We start from the raw sequence: 19842 nt of genomic DNA on the forward strand, positions 1-19842 counted from the left end.
ACTTTTATTTACGAGGAATACTGAGTACTATCTTTCACACTAGATGCCATCACTAGATTAACTTAGCAGCATTTCATGGCTACATGTAAATTGAAAATGCTGAAAGTCGCTGATTTGCTCCAGAAACGTAACAAGCTTTAGAGGTAATGTGTGCTGATTGTTTTTGAAAGGTTCCAGACAAGTTCCAGGAATATTAACTACTTTCGGTGAGGAAAGGTATCTACATTTTAAAAAAAAACTTGTTTTTTTGCCATAAATGTTAGTGGTAAAAAGGAGGCACCTAAGCGGTACATCAATTTCAGAATCATTCTGTAATTTTTTTTCTTAATTTATACTATTTTGTACTAAACTACGAGGTAATAAATTTTTCACTAATAGTCTCAGTGACCAAACAACATGAACTTATCGTACTTATGAAAATAATGATTAGTAGTTACTGCAGAATTTTCTGGAGTTAGTTTAGCTATTTTAAGCACGAATACCCTGTGTTTCACCCAAAATCCTTATAAACGGAAAGTTAAAGCAACATTTAACAAAATGAACTTTGCTGTTGAAATTAGGTTAATGCTGTTATTAAGTGCCCCGAAGACTTAAAACCACTCAAGATAAAATAGATTTTAGAGTAATTAATATAGCCAGGGCTCTCTCTCCTTTCTCGATTAATAAGTTTCACAAAGTAATGAAGAGAGATGATAATTTTCTCCCTCCCACTTTTTTGTCCGAAACTACAATTTATATCGGCCTGGCATTAAATTGAAGTCAGGATACAATATTTTTCACAATGCTAATGGACAAAGATTTGGATAAATAGAGGATTCATTAAAAAGTAATTCCTACTTTACAAGATCTTGTCACTCTTTAAATAATGCGATAAATTCCATTAATTCTCTGAAGTCCAGGCTTAACTTGAAAGATAAAATAACTTATGTATTATTTACTCGCCAAATCAATTCATTTTTAATGCAATATTTTTACAGAGATGTAAATAGACACTAAAATATTATTCATGTTGATCGAAATTTAATTTTCTTAAAATGAAAAGATGACTAAAAAGCTGTTACAAACAAACTAATTATTAAAATGAAAATCTTTTCCATTCATTAGAATGTGAGGAAGTGTAATTAACGGGAAAAAAAACTTATTTTTCTCTCGCACTGATTTTAATTTAAATTTTTTTCTCGCCAAATGAATTAATGACTCTCTTTCCATTAGACAAACGTCTTTTTCTTGCATAATTTATCACTTTTTGTTATAATCTTCTTGTTTTAATGATTATCCGGTAATTATTTCGAATGCATTTTTTGTCATATATTCTCATTGTGCGAATAAATTGCTTAACACATTTCCAAGGAAGAAATAGCAAATAAATAATTATTTTAACTGTTAGGAATTTTGATGTTGGAAATTTGTTTATTTTAACTATGAAAAGTATAATTCAATCGCTCACAATGAGGGGGAAATTCCCCTTTGGGGTATAATTCCCTTAAGCCAGTTTGGAGCATGATTCTTTTAAAATTATGAAAGTCCCCCTTGAGCCTTAATTTCAAAGGGGAAATGCGGTCAGTCTTAAAATTCTTGATTTATACTGCAAACTTTTATTTTGTATCTTAAGGAAACGAATTTGGGGTATGATTTTCTAATTTCTGTGATGAAATTAGAAAATACCTTACCTGCCGGTATCCTACGTAGATCTAACGGACCTCTGAAATTACAACCGTTGAACTTTAAAAAATAACGCTAAAATCTAAACCAATCAAAATCACGATTGGGTTTCAACATCGCCCAGATTGGCGATCAACCGCGATCACAACTTGGCGAGAATCAAGGGGCACCCNGGGGTATGATTTTCTAATTTTTGTGATGAAAATTTTAATTAATTTTGAAATCAATTTAATTTGTTAATTGTTGATTATTTCAAATGCGTTTTTTTTGTCATATATTCTCATAATGCAAATAAATTGATTAAAACCTTTCCAAGGAAAGATTAGCAAACAAATGATTATTTTAACTGTTAGTAATTTTGATGTGGGATATTTGTTTATTTTAACTATGAACAATACACACTTCAGTGATTCCCAACCTGAAGGGAATTTCAATGCTTCAAGAAAGCTATGAGATCAACCCTGAAAATTCTTTTTTTTTTAATTATTCGCAATGGTACAAATGAACTGCTTTACATATTTCCAATGTACAAATCGCAAATAAATAATTAGTTAAACTGTTAAGAATCTAGATGCTGAAAATTTTTATCATAGCTTCAGGGGAAATGAAGTGAAGCTGATAATGCTTGTTTTATACCTAAATCTTTTTTTTTTCTTTTCTTTACGTTCTAAGAAAATAAATACTAGAGTTTTAACTTAGTGATTTCTTAGAAATAAAAAAGTGAATTTTTGTAACAATTCTGTCTAGCATAACTCCTGAAAAAGTTCTTGATGTTCTGCTTGATAAGTTTTTGGAACTGAAGCATTCGGTAAAATCCTAGAATAGCCTACCACATGGCGACTTTTCAAAATCTCGCAAAGTTTGCGATTATTACTTGGAACAACGTTGTTTTTGTATTATTAAAAAGCAATTTAAATTATTACAAATTTATTTAAATATATTTAATAAAATAAAATAAAAAATAACTTATATTACAACAACATATCTCCCCAAAATATCTTCCGGAAACCTAGTTTGGCGAGATTTCAAAAAATCGCCAAGAGATGAGCTATTCTAGGATCCACCCGAAGTATTACTTACAAACTTAAGACATGTTTGAAGAGAAATCAATCGCAGAATTTTAGTCCTTTATGAACATAAGTGGCAAAAAGAGATATTAGAGTATTTTTTTTCCATTTGTTGCCCATTTATTTTGGCGTCTTCTAAATTATGGAAAAATGATGAAATTGATTAAAAATTGAAATTGACTTGGGTTTCGCCTTTGCCTATTCCGTGTATAGAAGAATTGTCGAATTACAATCACGGATATCTCATTGTATAAAAAGTGAGTAGTAGCACACTGGTTTGCTATGCTTAGTCTTCCTTTCTCACAATAGAAAGAAATTATGTTTAAATAATTAGTTTTAGGAAAAATATACTTGAGGGTGCCCCTCGGCGAAATTGGTGACTTATGTTTGGCGCTATTCCTATTTGCGCGGAACACCGTGGTAATAGGAATGGCAGCCAAAGCAGAATGATATTTCAATAAAACATTGGAAAATTTCAACAAAATGTCGGATAAAGCTTGATGAACCCAATATAAGCAAAATTAATAAACCCAATAAAAAGGATTTTAAATCGAAGCAAAAATTAATGGAGTAGGCGCAGAAAGAAAAGGAAAAAAAAACAACTCACTTCTTCATTAAGCTTGAATATTCTCAGATTTAGGTGCACAGAAATATCTAATAACAGTTAGATACTGTCTAAATTTATCATGAATAAAATCTGTGTACCTCCATCGGCAAATAAATAAGACAAAATACGAATCGAAAATGGCGTCTGTAATACCGGACTTGTGGTGACATTTTTTTCTCAAATCCCTTTTTATGACTGCCCTCATATCTTCGATCTTATAGACCAGATTCAAAAGTAACCTTACCAGCCGATATCCTACGTAGATCTAACGGATCTCTGAAATTACAAGCGTTGAACTTTAAAAAATAACGCTAAAATCTAAACCAATCAGAATCACGATTGGGTTTCAACATCGCCCAGCTTGGCGATCAACCGCGATCACAACTTGACGAGAATCTAGGGGCACCCTCAAATATAGTCTACCCTTAGTCTTAGATAAAAAAAATAATAATAAAAAAAGAAACTATGGCAGTTATTGAAATTTTCTGTGCTCATATCATTTAATTTTCAAAACCTAACAATAATCTGGACGATTCATTTGAAATTTTAAACTAAATTTAATAACAATAATAATAATAATAACATATATATATTATAGGGAATCAAGCTACATTAAAGAAACAGTTCCTTTTTTTTTCAAAAACGCATTTATTTGACATCCACACATAAACAAAGCAAAATTAAATTAAAATACCCGTAACGGGTGAGTAATACCCTTGCAAAGTAAATGGAAAAATCCGTAATGGGTTAGTATGAACCTTAAATTCAAAACAAATACTATTCTCATCAAAATCAACAACTTTCTGATATTTTATAAAATGTCTCATTATCTTATTTTTCCTTGATCTCGTTATGTGTTTTTTAATTCATGCTTATGTTAGTCAATTCAATTTATGACAATTCTTTTTTAAATTTCTCCAAAAAATACTTTTATACTCAAATAATTTGTGAATTTGGAGGTCTTTAGTTCATGCAATTTTTCATACTTAGCAATAATGTTGAAACAAAAGAATTTTCGGCGTTTTAGTGAATCATCCAAGCTAACAAGCATTACTTCTATAATCGGTATAATAAACTGATTTCTGCACTATTAGCGATAAAGTATGCATCAATCTTATAACTAATCCACGGTACAGATGAACGTTAGTAATAAACGATGTTCTAATTCTGCGTGGAGCCATCTTGGCCGGAACTAAAGGACTCATATATGGAACAAATTTTTCCAGAAAACTGGAAAAATTAGTTCCACTCATATTAAAAACTGTATAATTGTTGAAAACGGTATACGTGCTTTATACGTGCAACGGAAACTACGTGGTGTTCAATTTAAAAAAATTGTCTGAAGATTAAATTTATCAGTCCAGCTTTATTAAATATTTTCTAAACGAAGTTTTTCATCAGTGACCATGCCTGCGTTTCGTTTCTCATAACTTATTTCCAATAAATAATTTTCAGACAGATCACAATATTCAAAGTATTGTGAAAATAAATACATACTTTTTCGCTTTATTTTTTTACGTGATCAATATATTCATTTGAAAATGTGTGAATATTTTAAAACAGTAATGGTATTCTTCTTTGTTTCAATTAAATTACCCCAAATAGAAAATAGTTGCGATAGTAAATCGCAATCACAGTTGTAAGTAATTGTGATTGACCAAAATAAGGATGAATTATTGCTAAAATTAGTTAATTATAATAAGAATAATAATATAGGCAATAATAGTTATGAAAAATAGAAGGTAACCATGCAAATAATATTCATGTAAAAACAATCATTAATAATCAATAGTATGTTTTATAATCATAATAATGAGATTGATAATAATAACGATAAATTATAATCAATATTGATAAAAAAAGAAATTTATAAGTATCAATTATGAATAATTAGTAACAAAAAGGTTAATTATAATTAATAATAATGGAAATGAATAGTTAAATTGAATAAAAATGAAAATATTGATTGTATTTAATAAGGAAGGAAAGTATAGTTAAAATTTAAAACAAAATAATTAGTTTTTGTTTCAAATTTACTAAGACAATAAAAATAAATAAAAAAATGGAATCCTTCTATTACAACAAATTTCTGCAAAACATCTACAACACACTAAAAGCAAGGAACAATGGATTTGTATAGTAAAATCTTTAAAAATTTTAATTTAAATTTCGCTTTTTTAATTAAATAATTTTGAAGCTTAAGTATTATACAAAAAATGCACATCACTTTGAAATTTGTTACGAAATCGATGATTTACTGTGAATAAAGTTTTGTTACATTAAATTAAAAGCGAAATATAATTATTCTAAAAGCGAAATGAAGTCGAAGGAAATTAAAAGCGAAATGCAATTCCTTTAAATTAAAATTTAAGTGCTGATTCTAGAGTACCAGTTTCAGCAGCTCTAACCCTATGAAATGAGCTACTATATTAATGAAAGCCCAGTTGAAAATTGCGTGAAGAGAATTAAATACGCTTATTTCATTTTTATAAAGAGAGAATATAACGAAAGTTAACAGAATTAACTTACAAAGTTTATGTTTGAAATTAAATTAAATTTGATATAATTTTTTATTTAAAAAAACCTATTGATTTAAGATTTAATATATTTTATATTTTGATTAATTTTTTGCTTTGAAATCAAACGAAAAAGGCTACAATTTCAAATATGGGTGTGTATTTATATATTATTTATATTTCTAACTAACAAATCAACAAGATTTATTAGTAAAACTTAACATTCAAAATTTATCAGAAAAATAAAATTAAATTTGATATAGCACATTTTTTATTAAAAAAAAAGAACTTTTCATTTTAATCCCGGATTTAACATAAACATACGTTTAATAACCCCGGATTTTGCGTAAACATATATTTTTCATTATTTAATATTTCCATGTTTTTTTTCTTAAAATCAACTGGTAAAGGCTAGACTTTCAAATATGCGTATATATTATTTAAATTTCTAACTATTTCGATGAAAAAAGGACTTTTGAGAGAACTCGATAATTCTGTTTTTGCACCTTGTGCTTCATCTAAGCAAAACAGTTTTTTTAAACTTGAGGCGCAAAAATAAAATGCACAGCTCTTAAACCAGGTCTTCTTGATGAGCAAACGGCAAAACAAATATTTTCCTCGCTATATTTCAAGGCTTTCGTAAATTTAAGGTGAACTTCATGCTCTTAAGAAATCCGGGAATTTTCACGACTTTTGTGTCTCCTGAGGTTGGTATAATTAAATTTACAATGAATAGATTTGCATGCATTTCGAAGCAACTTGTATTTACGGAGGAAAACATTTAAAGATAAAATCTTGCCCAAACACCATTACTCGTTCTTTATTATTTAATTTTGTAAAAATAAAACAAATTTTTTTTTTTTTTAAATTTAAATTGATCTACCCAGTATCTTTCTTAAAAAGGAAATAAATTAACATCTAAAAGTCAGTCGCCTTTTCAGATTTTTTTTTTCCGACTACGCCCACCTGCGTTATGAAAGTTACTGACATTTTATTGGTTTAATAAAATAATCTAGATTGAGGTATTGAACAAATGCCTCCTAGAACAGAGAAGCCCTCAGCACGGTACCATAAAAAGAAATTTTATCCTTTAGTATTTTAAACATAATGACATCATTCGTATTCTCTCCTACTGCGCAGCTTAGTAGCTCGAACGTAGTGGCATCTTTCTCATTTTCCTAAACTGCGCACTTTATGTTCGTTACGTCAGACTACTGAATTGATCCGCGCTGAGGCCTTCTCTCCTAGGAGGTGTTGGTGAGACTCGGTAGGGTAGGTTCACAGTGAGTGCCGACGTCAAATGACTCAGCAAGGCAGCTTTTTAAAACTCTCTACCTGAAAAAAAAATGCTCAAAGGGCGCAAGACTCTGAGACTTTGACGTCGGCGTTTACTGTGAACCTATTTTTATTTGAATCATCATTAATGCTGATGGATGATTAAATGACTCAGGGACAAACAAAATTAGTTTTTTTGGTCTTTTCTTTTTATGGAAAAAAAGCTAAAGAATTTTTTTTTTCATTCACATTTGGTATATAAATAATCGAAGTATAGCTACATATTTATAAAATATTTTTTTACTAGAACATTGATAATTTTTACTCTTTCCATGCCGGAGAAAATGGCAGAATTGACGTAGTTCAAGTTTGATAATATGAATTAGCAAATTTCAACTTATTGATTCAATAATTCTGCTGATTCAAAAAAGTTATTTGAATAAGAGCGCTGATTCATTCCCGTTGAATCAGTCTTGATTAGGAAATTTTATACGTAAAAATCATTTTAAAAATGGAAATAAGTGAAATAAAAAAAATCATTCAAAGCCGTATTATCATATAATTAAAAACTATTAATAAATAGGGAAATTGATAGTTTTGGACACAATGTTCTTATAATATTAAAACAAATACTGTCTAAATTAGACACATTAAATTTAAAGATTTCTTTTAAATATCTTTTATCATTATTAGTAGTCCATTTACCAATAAAAATTGGAAAAAAAATCATGATAAACACCAAATCATGAAAAATAACTATGTTATTAATCATCAATAATAGAGTTATTTTCATCAGTTGTATTATTAGAATTATCTAGTCTTAAAAAGAAACCTGTTTCTTAGTGGGATCATAAAAAGGTATATATTTAATTTTATATTTTTGATTTAGCTTCTTTTTTCATATGAGGAATTTTGATGCAAGATGCATTAAAACAAATAAATTTATATTTTGCGTGTAATGTATATACTTTTTGTATGCATATTATTGCAAGCAATATGTACAGACTTTCAAATTTAAATAAAGGTTCCAAAACTTTTGAAACATCTAGATTTCCAAATCAATCATCATCTAGATTTCCAAATGCTTACAAGTCCACAAAAATCTTTTAATGGGACATGTTACAATTTGTTTAATTTTTGTGGAGGAATTGGAATTTACTATTGAAAAACCCGTCTTTTTACAATTATAGTTATTTTGAAGTGTTTCAAGCTGATAGAAAAAGTCTATTTTATTCAGACTGATTCTTATTATTTTGCTTATTTTATTCAACTAATGTCTATTTAGGCTAATTAGAAAATTGCGCGAAGAATTACTGTATCAACCTGAATTTTTTTAGACTCATTACAATGTGCCGTACAGTCTTCCGGAACTTTAAATTAAAAAGTCTAGTCAGACAAAAAGTTTTGTTAACATATATTTGTTTATAAGAAAAAGGGGGGAGGAAACAACTTTAACAAGCCACATTTGGAAAAAGAAAAAAAAAACTAAAAGTCATTTGATACTAATTGGACACGCTTTGACACCTTTTATGTACTTAGATATAAAGTGATTCGCATTGGGAAAAAAATAAAAGACTGAAACAAAATTAGAATATACAGATGTCTAGCGAAGAACTAATTAATTTAGAAATTAAAAATCTTCGAAACATAGAGCGATAGAAAAATGAAACAAACGGTATGTTTATTGTGAGAACTACAAAACTTTCATTCCGAAATTTTGGAATTTAGACACGAAAGTAGCCAACAGATGGAGCTGCAAGCAATTGATGACCAGCGCAATCAGTTTTAGGGCTGAAGCGTGAAGGAAGGTTGCTGTACGTGATTAGGAGTTTTAAACCATGCTGTTACGTTTTGAAATAAGAATTGGATAGATTTTGTATAATGGAGAGTTAGGTGAAAGCGTTTTTATTTGTCTCCAAATAACTTTTGACTTATACAATGGAATTCGAGTTTATGTCTTAGAAATATGTTGCAATTTTGTATTTTCTTTTAAGAATTTTGTTTAATAAAATATAGGAGTGGAAGAAATAGGGTATATTTCTTGCCGTACTCAACACATGCATTCTATAGAACAAAGTGAGTATCTGGTACTGCTGGAATATCATAGATTAGTTTATAGTGCTACGGCAATTTTATTCCTTTCAATAGCTCAGTATAGTATACAGCACGCTCTGTTGGCGAACTTAGTTTCAAAATTTCTGTATACAATTTTAGCAACTATCATCATATACGTTCCGTTTGTTTCATTTCTCTATCATCCTCTGTTTCGGAGAATTTCAATTTTGAGATCAGTATTCGCTATCTTTCTTCTATAAAAGTTTTATGATGTTTCTTTATTTATTTCTAGATAAAAAAATTTAAGAATATGGAAATTACTTATAGATCATTTAATAAAAGTCTTTATAATACTCGTCGCTATTAAAACCATTTTTCTGATTTTTTATTGATGTTATAGTTTTCTCTGCATCATATTTTGAAGAAACTTGTTTACTTAAATAATTCAAAGATGTCCAAAAGTAAATTTAATCATCATTCCATAAACAGAAATAATTCAGCATTTATTTAACTTTAACTAACTTTTACTTGACTCCTTTTTTTTTGAGAATTCTCTTTAATGAACCTTTCCTATACTCAACTTGTTGCAATAAAGCCTCCTTACTCTAAATCTTATTGCTTAAGAAATGGATGATATATTCTCTAATTAGCCAAAGTTAAATAGTTTCATGGACTTAAAACTGCTAGAATGATTCAAAGATACTGAAAGCTTTTCCAATTACCCTGGTGCTTTGCAAAGAGTCGGGCTTTTAATTAGGTTAAGACATATGTATTACTGATAAGATACTTTTAAGACTGTATCGTAACTTAATTTCTATTCTAATTTACTAAATTAATTTAATTATTATTTCAGTTCAACTGTTTATTTTATTGAGTTTTATATTTAAGATTGAGGTTTGTAAAATTTAACGGATTTCTTCTTCCACCCAGTTTATGGTGAACACCTGATTGGGAAAGGAATTACGAACCCCATTCCTGATTCGTTTTCTCGACAGAATATTGTGTTCGGCTACAGTGTACCAAACAGGCTATCTCAGAGATTTTTACCAATCTTCCGGCTTCTGAAACATTGGATTTAACTATTAATCAGAATGAGACCAAATTTATGACAGTCATTAATCAAAATTTTGAAGGTTAACCTCTCTAATAATTAACCATTTGAAATTGTCAGTCAGTTCAAATACCTATGAACAATTGTTACAGTTAAAAATGATAGAGAAACAAATATTAATAACAGAATAACGATGTGTACTAGGAGTTACTTTGAATTATGAAACCTATTGAAGTCAAAGCTTATTTCCATTAAAAATAAAATTGATTTGTATTGTACTCTAATTAAATCTGTATTACTTTATGGCAGCAAATGCTGGCCATTAAATAAAAATATGAAAATAAACTACTAATTTTTGAAGGAAAAATAATCAGAGCCATTTTTGGGTCTGTTAGCGAAAACGATGTTTGGCGGATTCAGTACAATTACGAATTATACAGAAAGTTTAAGTAACCAAACATAATGTTAGTTCCTCTCCTACAGGATTAAATCTTATTGGATAAGATCTTACAGGGTAGGAACAAATCCTATAAGATAAAGTCCTATAGGATTTGTAATTATATGTACTAATCCTAAGGAAAAAGATGGTTGGGCAACGTCGATAGAAAAGATGATGATGACCCAGGTAAGAAAGAGAGTTCACCTGAAACCGAAAAGAGTTTTTGAAACCTGCAAACCAAACATCGGATGAATTGATTCTGTTTGAAAAAGATCTTAAAAGTATGGACATCAATAGATGGAGAAACCAAGTGTCTGATAAGAGTCTGGTGGAAATTACTTTCTGAATGGCTCTGGCCTGTACTAACTAGACTGTCATGTCGATGAAAGAAGAAAAAAGTCCCTCTGAAGGAACTTCTAGTCCCTTTTAGCCAGATATTTTAAATAATCGTAGCTGAAACATAAATTTTTCCTTTGATGCTTAGGATTGGTTGAACCATTTTAGTTATCGATTGGGTCCTCTTAACCTAAATTGATTAATTTCTATGTTTTAAGGGGGTTGGATTTTTATGAATAGTCAAAGAGAATTTCTGGAGTGTTAAAAACTATTAAAGAGGTAAACAGATGAAAAGATGAATAGTGTAGGATGAGAATTAATGTAAAATGAAATTTAAGAAATCTCTCAGATGTTATGGGGTATTTTGAAAGGTATTATCTTCAAAGCAATAGTAAATATTCATTTCCTTCCTAATTTCTCAGTGTATGATTAAAAACTTGTAATTCCTTTTAGATAAAATTTAACATTATTTATTGCATTTTCTATAAATCTTTTAAAACGTCTTAAAATGTGAGATCATTTTCGAAGTTGAATCTCGTACGCAGTCCTTTCCTTTTATCGACTTATATATTACATCCACGTGCTATATAACAGTACTATCATTTTGTAACTGTATTAAAGTAAAAGCGATAAAACTTCGTTTTTTTAGAACATAAAAAAGAGACTTCAATTGAAAATAGTAAATGTGCTTAAATTCAATAAGAATAGTAAATTCAACTTTTGAGATCCACTATTAAGTTCTTTTATTTTTCCAAGAATTTATATCTGGAATTAGTTTTAAAAAAGACAAAACACCATAAAAATAGTATTTTAAAAAAATTAAGTACCCATAGGAAAAAATAAAATTAGATATAAGCTTAAAAAATATTAATGGAATTGTTATTTTGGCATATAAGAACACTCGTGTCTCAGAAAGAAATCTAGTTTTACAAGTAAAGCCACACTAATTTCGGAATTTCGCCTTTATTATTTTTTTAAATTACTTTCTATAAGAAAATATCAGTATCCTACTATAATAAAAATTTAATGATGGTGTCGGAGTTTTCCATTGTTGTCAAAAAACTTCTATTGGCTGGAAAATCACATGGTGGGATCCAGTTTTCCCACAATCATTTTAATATTGGTTTGGTTGTCATCGGCATGAAATTGATATAAGTCATAAAATTATTGTTTTCCTGTAAATATTTTTTGTTTCCCTAATTTTAAGGTTAAAATTACCTGTACTGTTATTATTACGTTTTTGATTTTGTTTGATTTTTAAATTAAGAGTTTAGGAGAATTGTTTTTATTATTATTATTATTGGAATAATGTAATTCTTCAATACGTTTTAGGATAAAGTTATTTAAATCAGTGTCTGATCTTATTAACCGTTTTACAGTTATAATTTTTTGGTTCAAATTACATTAATATACTATTATGAATCACGGTGAAAGAGATTCATTAAATGATTTAGAACTTAACTTTTAGCTTCTTGCACAAAATGATGAATGCGAAAAATTTATTTAAAATACATCTATCAGTTTGGTAAGCAAAAATATTAAATTACAGTTGAGAACTCACTAAATTTGTTATAACAATATAATTTAAATTTTAAATGTTATTTCAAAAAATAATTACTTACAAAAATGATTTATGTTCACTTATAGGTAAGTAGATGCTTTATTTACTTCGTACTAGAGCTGCACACTGGGCTATTGGCGAATGTCTGGGAAACATCCTTGAGGATGATCCGAAGACCAGCCATCGTGATTTTGATCCTCTGGAGAGTAGATGGCTGCCCTGCTTTGGTACCCGACAACCTGCACACAATTAGCACTTTATTGTAAAGCAATTAAACGATGACCACGCACCCTGGGTCCCAACGCAGGCTTATCAAAATGATCACCTATTCGCTTACTGGCCGCTTACACAACAAACTAAACAAGCGAAGCTGGCCAGTGATACTCGACTTCGGTGTTCTACTGGGAACCATGTTTTTACGACTAGTCCTCTGTGGGACCAAATCGATCTTAATAGTTTCATAAGGGAAATGTTTGAACGTGGGAAGTGGATGCACAACAAGTGTTCTTTTTGGTACATATATTTTAAGTTGAATAATTTCAACTGTTTCATACCAAGAAACAGCAATTATTATAAAGCAATCATCGGGATTGGCGAGAGTCAGCGAACAGGAGGCTTAGCCCCCTAGTAAGTTTAGAAAATATTAAATTTTAGTGTGGCAAATATGAACACTAGTGTCACATAAAGAAATCTAGTGTTACAAGTAGAGCTACACTTCTTTTGCTAGTTTGTGATTTTTTCCGTTATTATTTTTTTAATTACTTCCTGTGCAAAAAGATCAGTATTTAAAATAAAACTTAAACTACTTTTATAAGCAGATTGATAAAATATATTTAATTGATATAGACTTTTACTAAAACGCATAAACTAAACGAAAAACGTTTTCAAATTAGATTTTCAGGATTAATAAATAATATTACTTTATATGTCTATACTAACAGGAAAAAAGAACTTTCGACATTATTATTTATTCATTTCAAAATTCGATTACTTTGAGTCATCTTTCTACGTACGCCAAATCTCATTTAATAAATTAGAATTAAATTATTCATTTCTAGATTCACTTATCGCAGTAGAAGCCTTAAGTCAAGAAATATCAACTTGGGATCCCGTTTTGCTTTTGTTGAGGCAGAAGGGGATAAGAAAGATTCTAGAATATTTGAAATAAAAGGTAGAAAAGAAAATTATTTTATTGATTCTCTTTCAATTCTGCGTAATGCAGTATCAAACGTTCTACTGTTTGTTCCATGATTCTTAAAAGGAATTTCGTGACTTCTTTTCTAAGAGTGAATTGCCTGTTTGTTTATGTTTATTCGAAATCAACAAAATTCCTTCCGGGCATCTATTTTCGAGACATCGAACGAGAATATTCGAAAGTTTTGTTCCGTTTGGGCAAACTTGACATTTTCATTTAATTCCGAACGTTTGCTAAGCATATGTTTTGTGACAAATTTTAAATGCTTTTTGGTTTGATATTTAATTGAAGTATGGTTCTCATTTAGCCAAATCAGTCCTTATTTTGTAACGTTTTGAAACCTAAGAATATGTATCGTACTGAATACAATACTATGATAAGCATCTGTAAGATTTTAGACGGAATAAATTTTAATCTATTGTTAAGTATTTTATTTTATCTTATAACCGACGTTGAACAGCTGAATCAGTTTTTAGGTTTACGACTACTAATGTTCAAATTCGTAACCTTGTAATTTTGAACCCAATCCAAAAGGCAAGGAAACTCCTGAATTAAGTATAGGGAGAAATTTGCCTTCGTGGAAGGTTTTTTGATAGAACTAACCAGTATTTGCGTAACATGTAGTGAAAAACCACGAAAACCTCCCATGGTTAGCCTGACGGCAAGGGGACTGTAGCCCATGATCCACCCACCACTGAGGAGGATATTTAACGTCAGCACTGAAGTCTGTGTGAGTTTGGTATGAAATTTGTGTCGACCAACCATCGCTTGGCTTTGAAACCGGTTCATCTCATTGGAAGGCGAACGCTCTATCCCCTGAGCCATCACGGCTCATTGCTAAATATTTGATATAAGGAAAGGTAAAGCTATCATAGTCATATAAATACAGGTCTACGCGTAAAGCAGGCGTATTTTTCTCGTAAAATATATAGCCACTAACGAAATATTAACATTTTATTCTTAAAGACTATCTTTTTTTTAGCTTTACCGTTCTTCGAGATTCAGGAGATCTGATTGTTTAATCAAGGTGAAATAATCTAGTGCTGCCACCTGTCAAGAACTGAGACAGTCACATATTCGTTGTAGGAGATCACCAATGCAGAGAGAGTGCGTGAAGGATGAGTTTGAACCCAAACCATTTTTTTTCCGTAGCTCGTTGCTGCAACCTTCTTGGAATCGAGTGTATGCCCCCGGAATTCCCATATTTTAGGACCCGTGGATAAAAAAAGAAGTACTACTCTATGTCCGGAAATTCTGAGTTCATACATCTGTCGTATCTTATATACTAGTGAATTGATGCCTAATAATTGTAGTGGTAGCTGGGCCATAATACTCCCCCACCAGAATTTTATCAGGGATTGAATTCGATGAACGGATAAAACTAGCTGTTGCATTTGCGAAAGACCTGGAGAGCTGTATTAAGTTCACTTTATGTGTGTGGACTTTTCTGTGTGGCTATTAGCAATGGAGTGTGAGCAGAATCCCGTTGTGTGGAAATGAAACAGAGAAGCAACAGTGTAAGGAGAACAAGGGTTGGGATAGCTTGGTTGGTAGGGCACTAGGCCCAAGTTCAAGAGGGCGTGGGCTCGACCTCCGTCGGTCGAGGACTCCCTGTGTAGTAAATGGTGGCTGATGCATATTAAGTCTATCGAGTCACAAAATTCTCCATGTTCCGATAACAAATCATACCTCTGGGGGGTACTGATCCAGGAGTATCCTTGTCTGCCGGATTGGTTCAAAATTACAGGTCTACGGATTTGAACATTAGTAGTCGTAAACCCAGAATAGGGTCGGCTGTTCAAAGACGGATATAAAATAAAATAAAATGACACAGTCACTGATAAGCAAGTCAACTTTTCAATGTGAACCCTCCATCGAAGTAATATGGCTTCCGCAGCTCACCAATGTTGGGTGAGTATGCCTTCGATCATGCGAACTTTCATCTATCAAAATGTACCTCAAGATTAAATTAAGTTAGCATATCTTATACACTAATGAATTGAAGTTTAATAATCGTAGTGATGGTTACGCCACACTTTAAGTGAAAATAATGTAAAATTTATAAAAAGTAATTAAAATTTTCAATGGCAAAAAGGTGTTTACAAACAGCCTCTAGATGCATTAGACGTTCATAAATTACATTTAGGCTTAGATCAGTTAATTCTCAAATCCAAAGACTAGACACTAGAAAATTTCTACAGTAAAAAATACTTCGTCTTGGCTAAAAAGGTTCAGTAAAATGGATAGGTAGTCAAAAACCCATTTTAATAATCAAATGTGTGATATGAATGTAAAAACTGATTTTGACTTTTTTAACGTAAATACTCATTTACTTGGTTATGTTTTATTTTATTCTTCAACCGCGCCATTAAATAATTTTTTTTTGTTTTGAAATTTAATTATTTTATATATTTACTTATTTTTGCTTTAAAATGTTTTATTTACTATATAAGATTTTCGCACTCTTTTAACTAGAATTTTAACTAGAAATTTATAACAATAAAAGTTTTTTTTTCATTTTGATGGGGAAAAAACCTTAAAAAAATGTATTGGCTTTCAATGGAGTGTTTTAATAGCTAGCACAAAATAATAATTAGTTGAAAATAAGTGCAGTTCGATTTTATCAAAGTTGTTAATTTGTTATATTATCAATTAAAAGTCCCGTTGAACTAAATACAATATTTATTCATTTTTTTAAAATTTTAATTTTAGCATATGTTGTATTGAGCATTGTAATAAAAAATTAACCACGATTCTTTCGTCAAATCTAAAAATTTCCTCAAAACATCCAAAATCTGAAAGTGCGAACAAGTAAAAAAGACAATATAAATCCATTCACACTCGAAAACATATGAGCTGATCAGTTGACTGTATGATATTAAATCTAGAAACACTTATTTAAAAAGGTGAACCATTTGATTGTCGGAAGTGTCTAGTTTTTATAAAATCAATTTCATATGTAAAATAAATTGTTTTGGGCTAAGTAGTACCTACCTACTACTTTTAATCGAACAGCTTTCGAAACGTTTACATTTTTATAAATTAAAATCTTTTCGTTCTCAAAATTCTATATCCTAAAGACATGAAATAATCAACTGCCATAGCACTGAAAATATAATATAAAATTCTTTTTCTATGTAATAAATCACAAGCTCTAAACTCCGATGAAATCAATACTTTAAGCTCTCTGTTGGATTTTCTAAGCGAAAAGATCAAAAACTACTCACTTTGCCATTATTATTATTTTTTTTTATAAATGAATAAACAAACTTCTCAATGCAACCTATTGGCTGTTGCATAAAAAAGATAAATGATGCTATGAGAATTTTAATATGATCAAAATTAATTGTCTCTGCCATTGTCTATGGGTTTAAGGTTCGGTTTTTAGTATTTTTTTTTTACACTTTGTATTATGATTTAGGTATCCAGTTACTATGAAATAATTTTAATACCTGTCTTCGATTTATAATCTTTTTTTTTTTCGTTTCTGTGTGAGACTATCATTCTATTTGAAACTTTGCTTAATCTATGCTTTTCCATAACGTCTGTTTTCTATCGATATGAAATGTGCTTTAATGGAAAAAATAGAAAAACACTTATGCATTGTCCAATTGGATACTGTTTAGAATTAGTTACCGTTAATCCAATCACAACCGCATGTTTCTTGGAGGAAATTATTATAATTAAATTACTAATATGTTATGACTTTTCAATTTCCTTGTTTTTATCAATATTAATTCTGAAAAACATATAATAATAACAAAAACAAACTTTGTTAAATCATCGTAATTTTCTAAAAGAATTGCGTCTGAGAGATTACAAAGCCAGTACTAGTGGCAACTTATATTTGTTTGAAATTAAAATTTTCTAACCTAAGTATTACCGATACATAAACAAAATCAAACAATTTATACTTTAAGTTCAAAATTTACTTTACATGAAGTTAAAAATGAAATAAATTCGGAAAGAATGTATGGGGAAGGATTTGAATAAATTTGTAATTTAAGAACTTATACACAAAAGAAACTTCGATACAATAAATGGTATAAAAATTAATAAAGACATTAAAAAAATATTATAACTATGAAAATCAAAGTATTACATTAGTAAGTTTAAATGATTATCCTGGATTTGAAAAACGTATTTCGCTACTAGATATGAAAATAAAAATCAATAACCTCAATTTCTATTAAAAACCTAAACAAAAATTGCTTAAAATGAGGATATCTGTTAATTGATTACAATTCCAATAGCAAATTATTGTATAATTTCTGAGCAAATTAAATAAAATGTTTTCAATAATTTTTTTTTAAAGTTTAGTTGAAAATTGTAGGAGTACGCATATCTGAAATATTTTCTCTTTCTTTTAATTTACGAAGTTATTTATTTGGAAAAGTGATGAAATGATTCTGAATAAAGGAAACATTGTGATGGATTGGTAGAAAATTTAAGGATTTATAATTAGGTGTGATAATATTTCTAGTGTAATTTAAAATCTTTAAAAATTTAATCTGTACAGAGATTACTGGGTACAAATTTGATTTCCAGTTTCTATTCTAAACTAAAACACCATAGATTAAATATCATACCATCAATGGAATGAATCAAAGAATATTAAAGCGTAATAAGAAATATAATCCGAATTGTTTTTAGGTACTAAAACATATAAAGAACAAAATAAGTTTTTTTTAATTTAATGGATTTGTGCTATCTACTTTAAATTACGATAAACATACAAACCTAGGAATTTAATAGCATTTGCAGATTGTAATGAATACCCTGTACATTTCAAAAATGCATGTATTTGGTCTTGTTTTAACTTAAATCTAGATTATTTGATGAAAACCAATCACTTTTTTTTAACTAAATCTTAGTTAAACTTATGACTTAAGGATATTTAAATCAAAACATGAATATAGCTGGGCAGAGCATAAGTAATAATAGATCTAAATAATTTTCACTTATAAAATTCATTGAAACAAATTAAGGAAAATAACTGTCCTAAAACGGTACCCTGAGGAAGAGCTATCGTTACTGAAGTGAAATTAATCTTTAAATCATAGCCAATTTTTTTCCCGTTGTTGTCTGTTAGATAAGTAAGACTTGACTAAAACCAATTTAAAACCAAGTTCAAAATGAAGATAAAGCAAAGGAAAATTATGGACATATGAAAAGGGGGGGGGAATAATAATTAAAAAAATAGCAAACAACTAATTAAAACTTAAAATAAAAAAAGAGGAAAAAATGAAAAAAAGGATGAATTTTTTTTTGAAAAAAACCGGAAAATAAAAGATATAATCTTTTTATCAGACCACACGATTATATCCGCAAAAAAAGAGTGCTTTCTGATATTGTATCAATATAGCCAAAGCAAAATATATTAATGCAATAGTGTGAGGAGCACTCAAAAAAATCTCTTACAGCAAATAAAATAGAACACAATAAGTAAAAATAACACGTAAAAACAGAAAATAAAATAAAATAACAAGAAAAAACAGTATAAAGCAAAACAAAAACTATAAAGCGAGTAGCGAAATCAGATGTACTTACATGGACGGGAAATTTTTCAAGAATGATTTAAAAATATTTCCGGAACAAGATTGCCAGATTACAAAATATGAAAACAAAAGCGCAAATTGAGTGCAACTAGAGGAATCCAAAGTGCCGTTCTTACTGCATTGCTGAAGTGATTTGTTATGCTGTGCATTGATTTGTTAGTTACCAAGGATGGCCCGAAATGGATGTGCTATATTGATACAATATCAGAAAGCACTCTTTTTTGCGGATATAATCGTGTGGGCTGATGAAAAGATTATCTCTTTTATTTTCCGGTTTTTTTTAAAAAAAATTTCATCCTTTTTTCTTTTTCTTCTTTTTTTTAAAAAAAATTTTTTAATCAGTTGTTTGTTATTTTTTTCATTATTATTCCCCCCCCCCTTTTTTTTCATATGTCCATATTTTTCCTTTGTTTTATCTTCATTTTGTACTTATCTAATGAGTTCTGTTTACTTGCAGCTTATGCGCAATAAATGAAACTTATTGTTTTTCTTAACTTTCGTATTTACATAAAGATAAATA

At 29.4% G+C, this 19842-nt stretch overlaps 1 protein-coding gene across 4 annotated transcripts in view; it reads left to right on the forward strand.

The window, feature by feature from the left end:
• LOC107449324 (leucine-rich repeat and immunoglobulin-like domain-containing nogo receptor-interacting protein 2) overlaps positions 1 to 19842 on the forward strand; it is a 231102-nt gene that overhangs the window by 146852 nt on the left and 64408 nt on the right. The window contains exon 1 of one of the 4 annotated variants that reach the window (XM_016064822.3): positions 44 to 206. The exons of the other annotated variants lie outside the window; for them this stretch is intronic. The gene's annotated coding sequence lies outside the window, so the exon portion shown is untranslated. Of the gene's footprint in view, positions 1 to 43; positions 207 to 19842 lie in introns of those variants that run through there. 4 annotated transcript variants of the gene reach the window in all.

Source organism: Parasteatoda tepidariorum, chromosome 3 (genome assembly GCF_043381705.1).
Source record: "Parasteatoda tepidariorum isolate YZ-2023 chromosome 3, CAS_Ptep_4.0, whole genome shotgun sequence".
NCBI classification, from domain to species: domain Eukaryota; kingdom Metazoa; phylum Arthropoda; class Arachnida; order Araneae; family Theridiidae; genus Parasteatoda; species Parasteatoda tepidariorum.